Raw genomic sequence first — 12,302 nt, forward strand, 5'->3', positions numbered from 1 at the left:
GCCCCGACCCCCCTCCCGAAAATCTAACATGGCCGCGCGCACCGGCCGCCCTACTCCTATGATTTCTGTCGCATGTGCCTTGAGAGATGCGACAGAAAAATGCCCCCCAGGCCCTGCCAGATCACCCCCTATTCCCCTCGGTATTCCCCCTTACCTGTCCGGTCGCAGCGCTGATCCCCCGCGGCCCCCTCCTCCTTCACAGCAGACGCCGGTCAGTGCGGTCACATGAGCAGAGCAGCTGACAGCCAGCACTGTGTTCAGAGAGCTGTGCTGGCTGCTCGCACTCTGCAGCTGTGACCCGGGGAGAGTGGGTGCAGATTTTTGGCACCCACTCTCCTCAAATGGAGGGTCTGCCCTCCTAGAAAATGGGGGATACGTTCCCTGAACGTGCCCCCATATTCTAGAAGGTCCAGAGCCGACGTGGGACGTCCAAATGGATCTCTGCGGACCCAATTTTTTGATTAAATTGGTGAACGAGGGAATGATTTGGGGAGTGTTCTTTTTCTAATAAATTTTTTATCATTTTTTTTTTTTGCTTTTGTTTACTGTCAATTAGTTATGTCTGGTATCTGATAGACGCCGTGACATCACTAATTGCTGGGCTTGATGCCAGGTGACATTACACATCTGGTATCAACCCCATTTATTACCCCGTTTGCCAACGCACCAGGGTGCGGGATGAGTTGGGGCGAAGCGCCAGGATTGGCGCATCTAATGGATGCGCCACTTCTGAGGCGGCTGTGGCCTGCTATTTTTAGGCTGGGAAGAGTCCAATAACCATGGCTCTTCCCACCCTGAGAATACCAGACCTCAGCTGTCCGCTTCACCTTGGCTGGTGATCTAATTTGGGGGGGGGGGACCCCACGTTTGTTTGTTTGTTTGTTTGTTTTTTAAAAAAAACGCCTGGGGAGCCCTCCAAATTGATCACCAGACAAGATGAAGCTGCCAGCTGTGGTTTGCAGGCTACAGCTGTCTGCTTTACCCTGACTGGCTATCAAAAATAGGGGGGACCCCACGCCATTTTTTTCATTTTTTTTTTTTTGTTTATAAATACTAAGCTAGGCACCCTCTAGTGCCACATGAAAGGTACTAAAGGTGCCAGCTTAGAATATGCAGGCGGGGGTGGGACGTTATATATATTTGACATCCATTCATCCATTGACACTTTTTTGGCTGTGTGCCCACAATCAGGTTTTGCAGTGGTTTGGGCGCTGAGTGTTTTCCCTCCGTCCATAACGCTGCGTTGTGCAGTAGAAGCACAGTGGAAGGATTTTTGGAGATCCCGTGCCCACTGTGCTTCTTTTCTCCGCAGCATAAACTGACCGGTGGCGCAGCTTCCCGAGCCTCAGCATGTCAATTTATGCTGTGGAGACAAGAGTGCTCTCTGCAGGTAGAATAGAGCTAAAGTCCACAGCAGCCTGAACCCAAATCGTGGGCATGGGCAGCTGCGTTCTCCCATGGACAACACTCACATCTCTGCAGGAAGGCGGGCACTGTGTACTAGACGCCGTGTCGCTGGATCACGGCCACATAGCCTAAAAGTGAGAATATTGTTGCTACAGCAACATTTTGGGTGAAGTAGCTGTGGATTCAAAATGCTTAATATACTCCTGAATAAAATCCTTGAGGGGTGCAAATTCCAAAATGGGGTCACTTGTGGGGGTTTTCTGACGTATAAGTACCCAAGGGGCCCTTCTAATGTGACATGGTGCGCGAAGTTTATTTCAACTTTTCCAAAATTCAAATGGTGCTCCTTCCATTCCAAGCCCTCCCATTTATCCAAACAGAATGTGGAGAAGGAAATGACATCACAGGTTTTTTTTCCAAAGGTCTGTGTTCAACCAACTTTATTAACACTGACAAGTCTTAAAAAAACGCACCTAAAAAAACGCATGGAAAACGCATGCGTTTTCGATGCGTTTTTCTCAAAAAGCATTGTTTACCATTCTGCCCTCTGCCAGAGGGTGCGTTTTTTCCCGCGCTGAAAAAAAAGCAACGTGTGCACATAGCCTTATAGCAGTTTTAAGAGTTTGGGCTTTTTTTTTTTTTTTGTTAGGCTAGGTTCACATTTCCGTTAAATTGTATCAGTCACAATCTGCGGCTTTGGTAAATAATGGAATCCGTGTGGCGGATTCTGTTGTTTCCCATAGACTTGTATTAGTGGCGGATTGCGACTGATGACCTTGCGTTGCATCCGCTGCACGGCGGTCAGTCGTTTTTGGACTGACCGCCGGGCGGAAACATCTCAGAATGTAACGTTTTTTGGGCGGTCAAAATTAACACACGGCACAGGAATCTGTCGCAATCCATCAAGCTTGTAATGTTTGTCTATGGTGCTGGATTCCGTCGTAATCAGTCTTACGACAAAATCCAGCGCTGGATTCAGTCATGCTCTGAGAATGCCCAACACAAACGGATCATGACGGATCTGTCAAACTGACGCACAGCGGATGTAACGAACTCAACGGATCAGTTTTTTTCAGAGGATTCCTGTGAAATAACACAACCGTTGCGTCAGTTGACATTAAAAAAACGATGGACCCGTCGCTCACTCGCAATGCTGGACCTGACGGATTTAAAACAACGGAAATGTGAACCTAGCCTAACCTATGAACCTAGCCTAGTCAGGTCATGTACGCGTCCTGGCTTCAAACTGAAGTAGTGCGCATGACCGAAACTCCAGGGTCATGCGCACTGAGCCAAAATTCAGTGTCGGGTGGCGATGGCAGCGGAGAGGTGAGTGAGATCATCCTATGATGCTGCGCATTCATGAGCATGTTAGTACGCCCACCCAGGGGGCGTACTAACATTCTAATAGGGGTGACTGGCCCGGGAACTAACTCCCACGGGACTAGTCCCCGCGCTCATTGGCATACGGTAAAAGATCTTTAGAAATACTTTTTCTAAAGATCTCTATCTATGCTAGTGTATACAGGGCCATTTAGGCAGGATTAGTAATATGCACCCAGAACTGCTCGTGGTTCTCACTGCATATTGCACCTGACAGGTTCCCTTTAAATAATATACAATTAGGAAAGTCGACTCATGGTTGTATAGCGGTCTCCTGCAGTTCCTTGCAGTTGCTGCCTCCAGAAGGTCTTGCATGGTCTTATTCTCCTGTCCCCTGCTCTGGTGGGTTTTCCTGTGCAGTTTTCTTTTGGTTAACCCCCCTCCCCCCCCCCCGACCACCAAACTTGATTTTCTTCTGTTCCTGGTTGGACAGTCTTGATGTAGGAATAATAACTGTAGGCTTTCTTTCTATCAGTAATCATTGTACTCTAAGGCTATGTGTCCACGGTAGAATGTTGCTGCGGATTTTTCTGCATGAAAATCCGCGACTTTCGCGGCAAATCCGCACCTTTTTTTTGCCGCGGATTTTGATGCAGATTTTTTTTTACCCATTCTATAGCCAAAATCCGGATCAAAATCCGCAACAATAATTGACATGCTGCAGATTTTTCCGGATCAAAATCCGCAGCATGGACACAGCATTTCCAAAATGCCATTGAAATGGCTGGGAAGTGCCGCTGCTGCAGATTTTCGGAAAATCCGCGGCTTTTCCACGAGAAATCCGCGGCAAAATCCACGCATTTTCCGCAGCGTGGGCACATAGCCTTATGGCCTCCACAACCTAGTCAGTACTCTTCCCCCCCCCCCCTTTTTCCCCTTGAGAGTGAGAGAAGATCTCATCACTGGGCAAACAATGGCGCTCAGCAAAGTGCTGCTGTTTACGTGGAAGGTCTCACGAAAGCCATATATGTTGGCTCTTGAGCTAAGTGTAAAAACCTGGCACCTCCAGTGGACACGGAATCTCGCAGCTTACTATCTGGAGGGCTTATCGCGCCATGATGACCATTTGTAGCCGGCCACTGACCCTCACGATAGTTGGGACCGCTGTGTGGCCAATCTGTTCACCCCCACGGAGGATGAAGAGGCAACAGGGACCGTCAGTTTTGTGATAAATCCTGCTTGTTTGATGGACTGAACGCTCAGAAAGTAGAACATGCACTATTTTTAGTGTCACATGCGCCAAGATGTGAAAACCGTAATGTTTGTCATGGAGAATAACAATCCTGTGACTGCTCCACTTTACATCCTGCCTAAAGGGCCTCCGCTCCCTGGATGGGTTTTTGTTCTCAAGTTTTATGTAACTAAAGCGGAATCATTTTGTAATTTATAAGTCGTGCAACTTTCCAGTTCAGTTCCTCGTAATTGTCATCTCTGCTTGCAATCAGTGAATGACCACCTTCATGTATACATTCAGAGGCCTGAGCATGTCCACCCAATACGGCTAGCGGGCCTGAGCTCCCAATATGATTGATAGTCTAACCTCTGGCTCCTCCGCCAATCCTGAGTGAAGGGCTGCAGCGATGGTTTACATCTGTCAGTTTTATTTTCTTCAGCGCTCTATTGGGAGACCCAGACGATTGGGGTATAGCTACTGCCCTCTGGAGGCCACACAAAGCACTACATTAAAAGTGCAAGGCCCCTCCCCCTCTGGCTATACCCCCCCGTGGTATCACGGGTTCTCCAGTTTTAGCTTTGTGTGCGAAGGAGGTCAGACATTCCATGCATAGCTCCACAGATTTTAGTCAGCAGTAGCTGCTGACTATTTCAGATGGAAGAAAAGAGGACACATATTGTGTCCCCAGCATGCTCCCTTCTCACCCCTGGATGGTGTTGTAAGGTTGAGGTACCTATTGCTGGTACAGGGCTGGAGCCTGACATGCTGTTTTCCTTCCACATCCCCTGGTAGGGCTCTGTGGAAGTGGGATCCTGCCGGCCTCTCAGCTCTGACGCCGGGCTCCATCCACAGACCCATTAGAACCTGATGGAGACGGAGCAGGAGTACGATCAGGGACAGGCCCTGCATCATACAGGTACTCTGTGTCCCCGGCAGGCACAGACACACTCCGGGCTGGCTGGGTGTTGTAGTGCGCCGGGGACCGCAACGTTGGAGTTGGTGTCCCTACAGATTACTGGGGGATTTTTTGTGTATGGGAACGCAGCGCCGACCCCCTCTGGACCGGGCGGCGCTGCTGTGACTTGTGGTGCGCCGGGGATCCGCCGTCCGCGCTTTTACGGCGGCGGCGGTTATAAATTGAGTCCCCGGCTTTTTGGGCCTAGGACGCCGGCAGCTCCGATTCGTTCCCGCCCCCACCCTGTCATTCAGGGTAGGGGAGAGACGCTGTTCGCTAGCAGCGACGAGGGCTGGAGCCTGATTTACATGCTCCAGCCCTCACACTAGGCACAGAGGGAAGCAGGCTTCCCGCTCTTAGCCAGGAACGCCCAGGGCCCGCCCCCCTTCTCTCTCAGGACGCCGGCAGCCATTACATGCAGTCTGGCTGGAGGAAGGACGCAAGGCTCTGGGAGACCTGGACTAGGGGCTATCTGGCGACCACACACCCGCTTTTTAAGCGGGCGGTAAGCGATTTTTCTGTGCTGGTCCCTCTAGTGCCTCACGGTGTATCGGTGTACTGTGTAGGTTATAGAGATATTGTATTTCTTGCACTGTGAGGTCGTTTCTGGCTGCATCTCCCAGATCCCTCTGTGGAAGCAACAACATGCCATCCTCAAAACGCAAGGCTGCCAAGGCTAGGGCTGTGTATACTGCGTGTGCTGCATGTGGGGCTAATCTACCAGCAGGCTCCGATGACCCCCATTGTGTGCAATGCTCCGACCCGGTGCTGCTTCGCCAGCCGGAGTCAGGAGGGGTAGTGACCCAGGCTGAGACGCTTGTAAGTTCTGCCCCGGTGACAGGGACAGACTTTGCAGTTTTTGCTGATAATATGTCTGTGTCTATGGCAAAAATCCTTGAAACCTTGCAATCTATGCATGGGGCTCAGTCTTTGGGCACGGCGAGGCCTCTGTCCTCAGGTCCCCCTCACTTGGAATTAATCCAGCCCACAGGGGGGTCCCCGGCTTCACAGGCCGAGGATTATGACTCAGATGATAGCCCCAGCCACCCTAAGCGAGCTCGCTGGGAAAGACCCTCGACGTCATCACACTGCTCAGGGTCTCAGCGCAATCAGTCTCCCTGTGATGTGTCTGATGAGAGTGATCAGGAATCCATTCCTGGAACCCCTCTCAACCTGGATACCCCTGATGGGGATGCCATGGTAAACGACCTTATCTCAGCCATCAATAGGCTGTTGGATATTTCTCCCCCAGCCCCTTCAGCAGAAGAGGCGGCTGCGGAGCAGGAGAGGTTTCGTTTCCTTTATCCCAAGCGTAAATTGAGTGCTTTGTTGGATCACGCTGACTTCAGAGAATCAATCCAGAAGCACGACGCTCACCCAGAAAGGCGTTTCTCTAAACGATCTAAAGATACGCGTTTCCCTTTCCCCCCTGAGGTGGTCAAGCGCTGGACACAGTGTCCAAAGGTAGACCCCCCGATTTCCAAACTCGCAGCTAGGTCCATAGTTGCAGTGGAGGATGGCGCTTCACTTAAAGATGCCAATGACAGACAGATGGACCTTTGGTTAAAATCTGTCTATGAAGCTATCGGCGCGTCGTTTGCTCCGGCATTCGCAGCCGTATGGGCACTCCAGGCTATTTCAGCTGGCTTAGCAAAAGTGGATGCTATCATACATCCAGCAGTGCCGCAAGTGGCGCACCTTACCACGCAGATGTCGGCGTTTGCGTCTTACGCTATCAATGCGGTCCTAGAATCTACCAGTCGCACCTCAATGGCGTCCGCCAATTCGGTAGTTTTGCGCAGAGCCTTGTGGTTAAAGGACTGGAAAGCAGATGCTGGTTCCAAAAAATGTTTAACCAGTTTGCCTTTATCTAGAGATAGACTGTTTGGCGAGCCATTGGCTGATATCATTAAGCAGTCCAAGGGTAAAGACTCCTCTTTACCACAACCCAGAACAACCAAACCTCAGCAGAAAAAGTGGCAGCAGAGGTTTCAGTCCTTTCGAGGTTCGGGCAAGACACCGTTTACCTCGTCCAAAGGGACTCAGAGGACGCAAAGAAACTCAGATTCGTGGCGGGCTCACACGCGCCCCAAGAAAGCAAATGGAGGTACCACTTCCAAAGCGGCTACCTCATGACTTCCAGCCCCCTCCCTCCGCATCGCCGGTCGGGGGCAGGCTCTCCCGCTTTTCCGGCATTTGGATGTCACAGGTCAAAGACCGGTGGGTGACGGACATTTTGTCTCGCGGGTACAGAATCGAGTTCAATTCTCGACCTCCAGCTCGGTTCTTCAGAACCTCCCCACATCCAGACCGAGCAGATGCTCTGCTGCAGGCGGTGGACTCCCTAAGAGCGGAAGGAGTGGTGATCCCAGTCCCTCCTCAGGAACAAGGGCAAGGGTTTTACTCCAATCTCTTTGTGGTTCCAAAAAAGGACGGCTCGTTCCGTCCTGTTCTGGACCTAAAACGGCTCAACAAACATGTGCACGCCAGGAAGTTCCGGATGGAAACCCTGCGTTCTGTCATTGCCTCAATGTCCAGAGGAGACTTCCTTGCCTCAATAGACATCAAAGATGCTTATCTCCACGTGCCAATTGCTACAGAACATCAACGTTTTCTACGTTTTGTGATAGGAGACGACCATTTTCAGTTCGTAGCTCTGCCATTTGGTCTGGCGACAGCCCCACGGGTCTTCACCAAGGTCATGGCGGCGGTGGTAGCAGTCTTGCACTCTCAGGGACACTCGGTGATCCCTTACCTAGACGATTTATTGGTCAAAGCTCCCTCTCAAGAGGCATGTCAGCGCAGCCTGAATGCTACGCTGGAGACCCTACAGTCTTTCGGATGGATCATCAACTTTCCAAAGTCGATCCTATCACCGACTCAATCACTAACGTATCTTGGCATGGAGTTTCATACTCTAGCAGCGATAGTGAAGCTTCCGCTGAACAAGCAGCGGTCACTACAGACAGGGGTGCAATCTCTTCTGCAAGGCCAGTTGCATCCCTTGCGGCGCCTCATGCATTTCCTAGGGAAGATGGTGGCAGCCATGGAAGCAGTTCCCTTTGCGCAGTTTCATCTGCGCCCACTTCAATGGGACATTCTCCGCCAATGGGACGGGAAGTCAACGTCCCTGGACAGGAAAGTCTCGCTTTCCCAGACGGCCAAGGACTCCCTACAATGGTGGCTCCTTCCCACCTCATTGTCTCAGGGAAGATCCTTCCTGCCCCCATCCTGGGCAGTAGTCACGACAGATGCGAGTCTGTCAGGGTGGGGAGCAGTATTTCTCCACCACAGGGCTCAGGGGACGTGGACTCCGCAGGAGTCCACCCTTCAGATCAATGTTCTGGAGATCAGAGCAGTGTATCTTGCTCTACTGGCCTTCCAACAGTGGCTGGAAGGAAAGCAGATCCGAATCCAATCGGACAACTCCACAGCGGTGGCATACATCAACCACCAAGGAGGGACGCGCAGTCGGCAAGCCTTCCAAGAAGTCCGGCGCATTCTAATGTGGGTGGAGGACAGAGCATCCACCATATCCGCGGTTCACATCCCAGGCGTAGAAAACTGGGAAGCAGACTTCCTCAGTCGCCAGGGCATGGACGCAGGGGAATGGTCCCTTCACCCGGACGTGTTTCAGGAAATCTGTCGCCGCTGGGGAGTGCCGGACGTCGACCTAATGGCATCCCGGCACAACAACAAGGTCCCGGCATTCATGGCGAGGTCGCGCGATCAAAGAGCTCTGGCGGCAGACGCCTTGGTTCAAGATTGGTCGCAGTTTCAGCTCCCATACGTGTTTCCGCCTCTGGCGCTCTTGCCCAGAGTGCTACGCAAGATCAGATCCGAGTGCAGCCGCATCATACTCGTCGCTCCAGACTGGCCGAGGAGGTCGTGGTATCCGGATCTGTGGCATCTCACGATCGGTCGACCGTGGTCACTGCCAGACCGACCAGACTTACTGTCCCAAGGGCCGTTTTTCCATCAGAATTCTGCGGCCCTGAACCTGACTGTGTGGCCATTGAGTCCTGGATCCTAGCATCTGCAGGATTATCTCAAGGAGTCGTTGCCACAATGAGACAAGCTAGAAAGTCGAATTCGGCTAAGATCTACCACAGAACGTGGAAGATTTTCTTATCCTGGTGCTCTGCTCAGGGAGTGTCTCCCTGGCCATTTGCATTGCCCAAGTTTCTTTCCTTCCTGCAATCGGGGTTAGAAAAGGGCTTGTCGCTCAGCTCCCTTAAAGGGCAAGTTTCGGCACTATCCGTGTTTTTTCAGAAGCGTCTAGCACGTCTTTCTAAGGTGCGCACGTTCCTGCAGGGGGTCTGTCATATTGTGCCCCCGTACAAGCGGCCGTTAGATCCATGGGATCTGAACAGGGTACTAGTTGCTCTCCAGAAGCTGCCCTTCGAGCCTCTGAAGGAAGTTTCCTTTTCTCGGCTGTCACAGAAAGTGGCGTTTCTTGTTGCGATCACATCGCTTCGGCGAGTGTCTGAGCTGGCAGCTCTGTCATCCAAGGCTCCCTTCCTGGTGTTCCACCAGGACAAGGTAGTGCTGCGCCCTATTCCGGAGTTTCTCCCTAAGGTCGTATCCTCTTTTCATCTTAATCAGGATATATCCTTGCCTTCTTTTTGTCCTCATCCGGTTCACCGGTATGAAAAGGACTTACGTTTGCTAGATCTGGTGAGAGCACTCAGAATCTACATTTCCCGCACGGCGCCCATGCGCCGTTCCGATGCACTTTTTGTCCTTGTCGCTGGTCCGCGCAAGGGGTTGCAGGCTTCTAAAGCCACCCTGGCTCGATGGATCAAAGAACCAATTCTAGAGGCCTACCGTTCTGCGGGGCTTCCGGTTCCTTCAGGGCTAAAAGCCCACTCAACCAGAGCCGTGGGTGCGTCCTGGGCATTACGTCACCAGGCTTCGGCTCAACAGGTGTGCCAGGCAGCTACCTGGTCCAGTCTGCACACTTTCACCAAGCATTATCAGGTGCATACCTATGCTTCGGCGGATGCCAGCTTAGGTAGAAGAGTCCTGCAGGCGGCAGTGACACCCCCGTAGGGGAGGGCTGTTTTGCAGCTCTAACATGAGGTATTTCTTTACCCACCCAGGGACAGCTTTTGGACGTCCCAATCGTCTGGGTCTCCCAATAGAGCGCTGAAGAAGAAGGGAATTTTGTTACTTACCGTAAATTCCTTTTCTTCTAGCTCTTATTGGGAGACCCAGCACCCGCCCTGTTGTCCTTCGGGATGTTTTTTTGTTGTTTGCGGGTACACATGTTGTTCATGTTGAACGGTTTTTCAGTTCTCCGATGTTATTCGGAGTTAATTTGTTTAAACCAGTTATTGGCTTTCTCCTTCTTGCTTTGGCACTAAAACTGGAGAACCCGTGATACCACGGGGGGGGTATAGCCAGAGGGGGAGGGGCCTTGCACTTTTAATGTAGTGCTTTGTGTGGCCTCCAGAGGGCAGTAGCTATACCCCAATCGTCTGGGTCTCCCAATAAGAGCTAGAAGAAAAGGAATTTACGGTAAGTAACAAAATTCCCTTCTTTCCCTGCAAAATGGTCACTTAAAGGGAATCTGTCACCAGGTTTTTGCTTCCCCATCTGAGAGCAGCATAATGTAGGGGCAGAGACTTTGATTCCAGCCATGTCACTTACTGAGCTGTTGTCATTTTGATAAAATCAGTGTTTTCTCTGCTGCAGATTTAGCTGTTATACAGAGCTCATGAATATGCTGGACTACCTGGCAGCAGACCAAGTAGTCCTCCAATGATCTATTGCTGATTAATCAGTGACTTTATCAAAACTACACAAAGCAGCCTAGTAAGTGACACATCGCTGGAATCAGGATCTATGCCCATTATTATGCTCTCAGATGGGGTAGTAAAAATGGGGAAATTTGGTGCAGCCACATTCAAGTGAATGAATCTAACTATGCAGGAAAATCAGGAGACAAGGTGCAAAATTAGCATGGCACCTTTTTATTCTGTGGACTGGAGGGGTCCTAAAGGGTTGATCCCCACTGGTTATATGCATCAGTCAAGAGGGTGCTGCGAATGTCCACATCGAGGGGGCTTCAGATTCCTGCCAGGACTGTGTGAGCGGCAGCCATTATGCACTCGCACCACCTGATGTAATGAGTGCTGGTCATCCACGCTAATTTTTCAGTGCAGGAGACATCGTGGAAAGAGCATTTGCAGCAGAATTGTTTAAGCCTCAAATTTCTGCTGCAAATTCTAAAAAAAAATTGAAAAGGCAATTCCTGAACCTTTGTAAATCACGTGAGGTTTCCACAGTGGATGTCTAATCTAGGCTGCCCCATGCTGACCTCATAATAAGGTGGTCCGGTTTGCAAGCCTTTCTGTTTTGTTTTTTACATCATTGTCATCGTTTTGTGTTTGTTTTTTTTTTATTGCAATGGCATAGTTGACCGTAGTACACCCCACAAGCGATGTGGTGATTCGACTTTAGCTTGTCAGTAATCTGGTTACTTGCATCCATCGGGGGGGAGCACATTCATAGCTGAGGAAGAGGATCTGCGATGGAAGAAAAGTGGTGCAGCCAGCTAGATGATTGGCTTTGGGGATGATCTGATGAGATTCACAAATTTACCAAATTGCACAGATTTTTTTAGGGAAATTCAATTCATAGTGAAGTTATCTGCGAGATGAATGTTCCCTATTATGGTGTCTCTCCAGACCTCAGAGGAATATTAAGCTAGACTGTAAAGAGAGAGAGGGGGGGGGGGAATAAAAGAAAATTTTTCTTTTTTTTTTTTTTAATATATATTTATATTTCCCCCCTCTTTACAGTCTGGCTTAATATTCCTCTGAGGTCTGGAGAGACCCCATAATAGGGAACATTCATCTTGCAGAGAATAACTTCACTGTGAATTTCCTTTAAAAAAAAATCTGTGCAATTTGGTAAATTTGTGAATCTCATCAGATCCTCTTTAATGGGGTTAATTCATTGCCGATGGCCGAGGTTGCGCTTTATCACAAGTGGCCGATCATATGCTTCTCATAAGTGTTGAATCCTGCCAGTACATGTCAGTAACCTTGTGTCTGTAACCGGCTGATATCTTCAGGATCTGAATACAGTAAATATTGGCCATTGGTCAAAACTGGACTCTCGTGCCTCTTTTTCAGCGCTTGTGGTCATGTCCTCTGTGTGCCCATCCGATGTGTCCAGATCACCCCACTGGGCACTTCATGATTTGGTATCCAGCAGTCGGTTGGCAGCGACGTCCATAGATGCTACGGGCGAGTCCGCAGGAAGTTAGTGGCGTGGCTCTAATTGGATTTTATTGCACACGCCTGCACATTATAATTACACGGCTGGTTGTTGTTCACATGATAAGGCGGCACCATTGAAAACTCAATTTGACTC

The 12,302-nt window shown here is 50.3% G+C and overlaps 1 protein-coding gene across 4 annotated transcripts in view; it reads left to right on the top strand.

Annotated features, from left to right (window-relative positions):
• The window catches only part of CSNK2A1 (casein kinase 2 alpha 1), a 107,667-nt gene that overhangs the window by 12,645 nt on the left and 82,720 nt on the right, over positions 1-12,302 (top strand). The window lies entirely within an intron of this gene.

This window comes from Anomaloglossus baeobatrachus, chromosome 5, assembly GCF_048569485.1.
Source record: "Anomaloglossus baeobatrachus isolate aAnoBae1 chromosome 5, aAnoBae1.hap1, whole genome shotgun sequence".
Taxonomy (NCBI): domain Eukaryota; kingdom Metazoa; phylum Chordata; class Amphibia; order Anura; family Aromobatidae; genus Anomaloglossus; species Anomaloglossus baeobatrachus.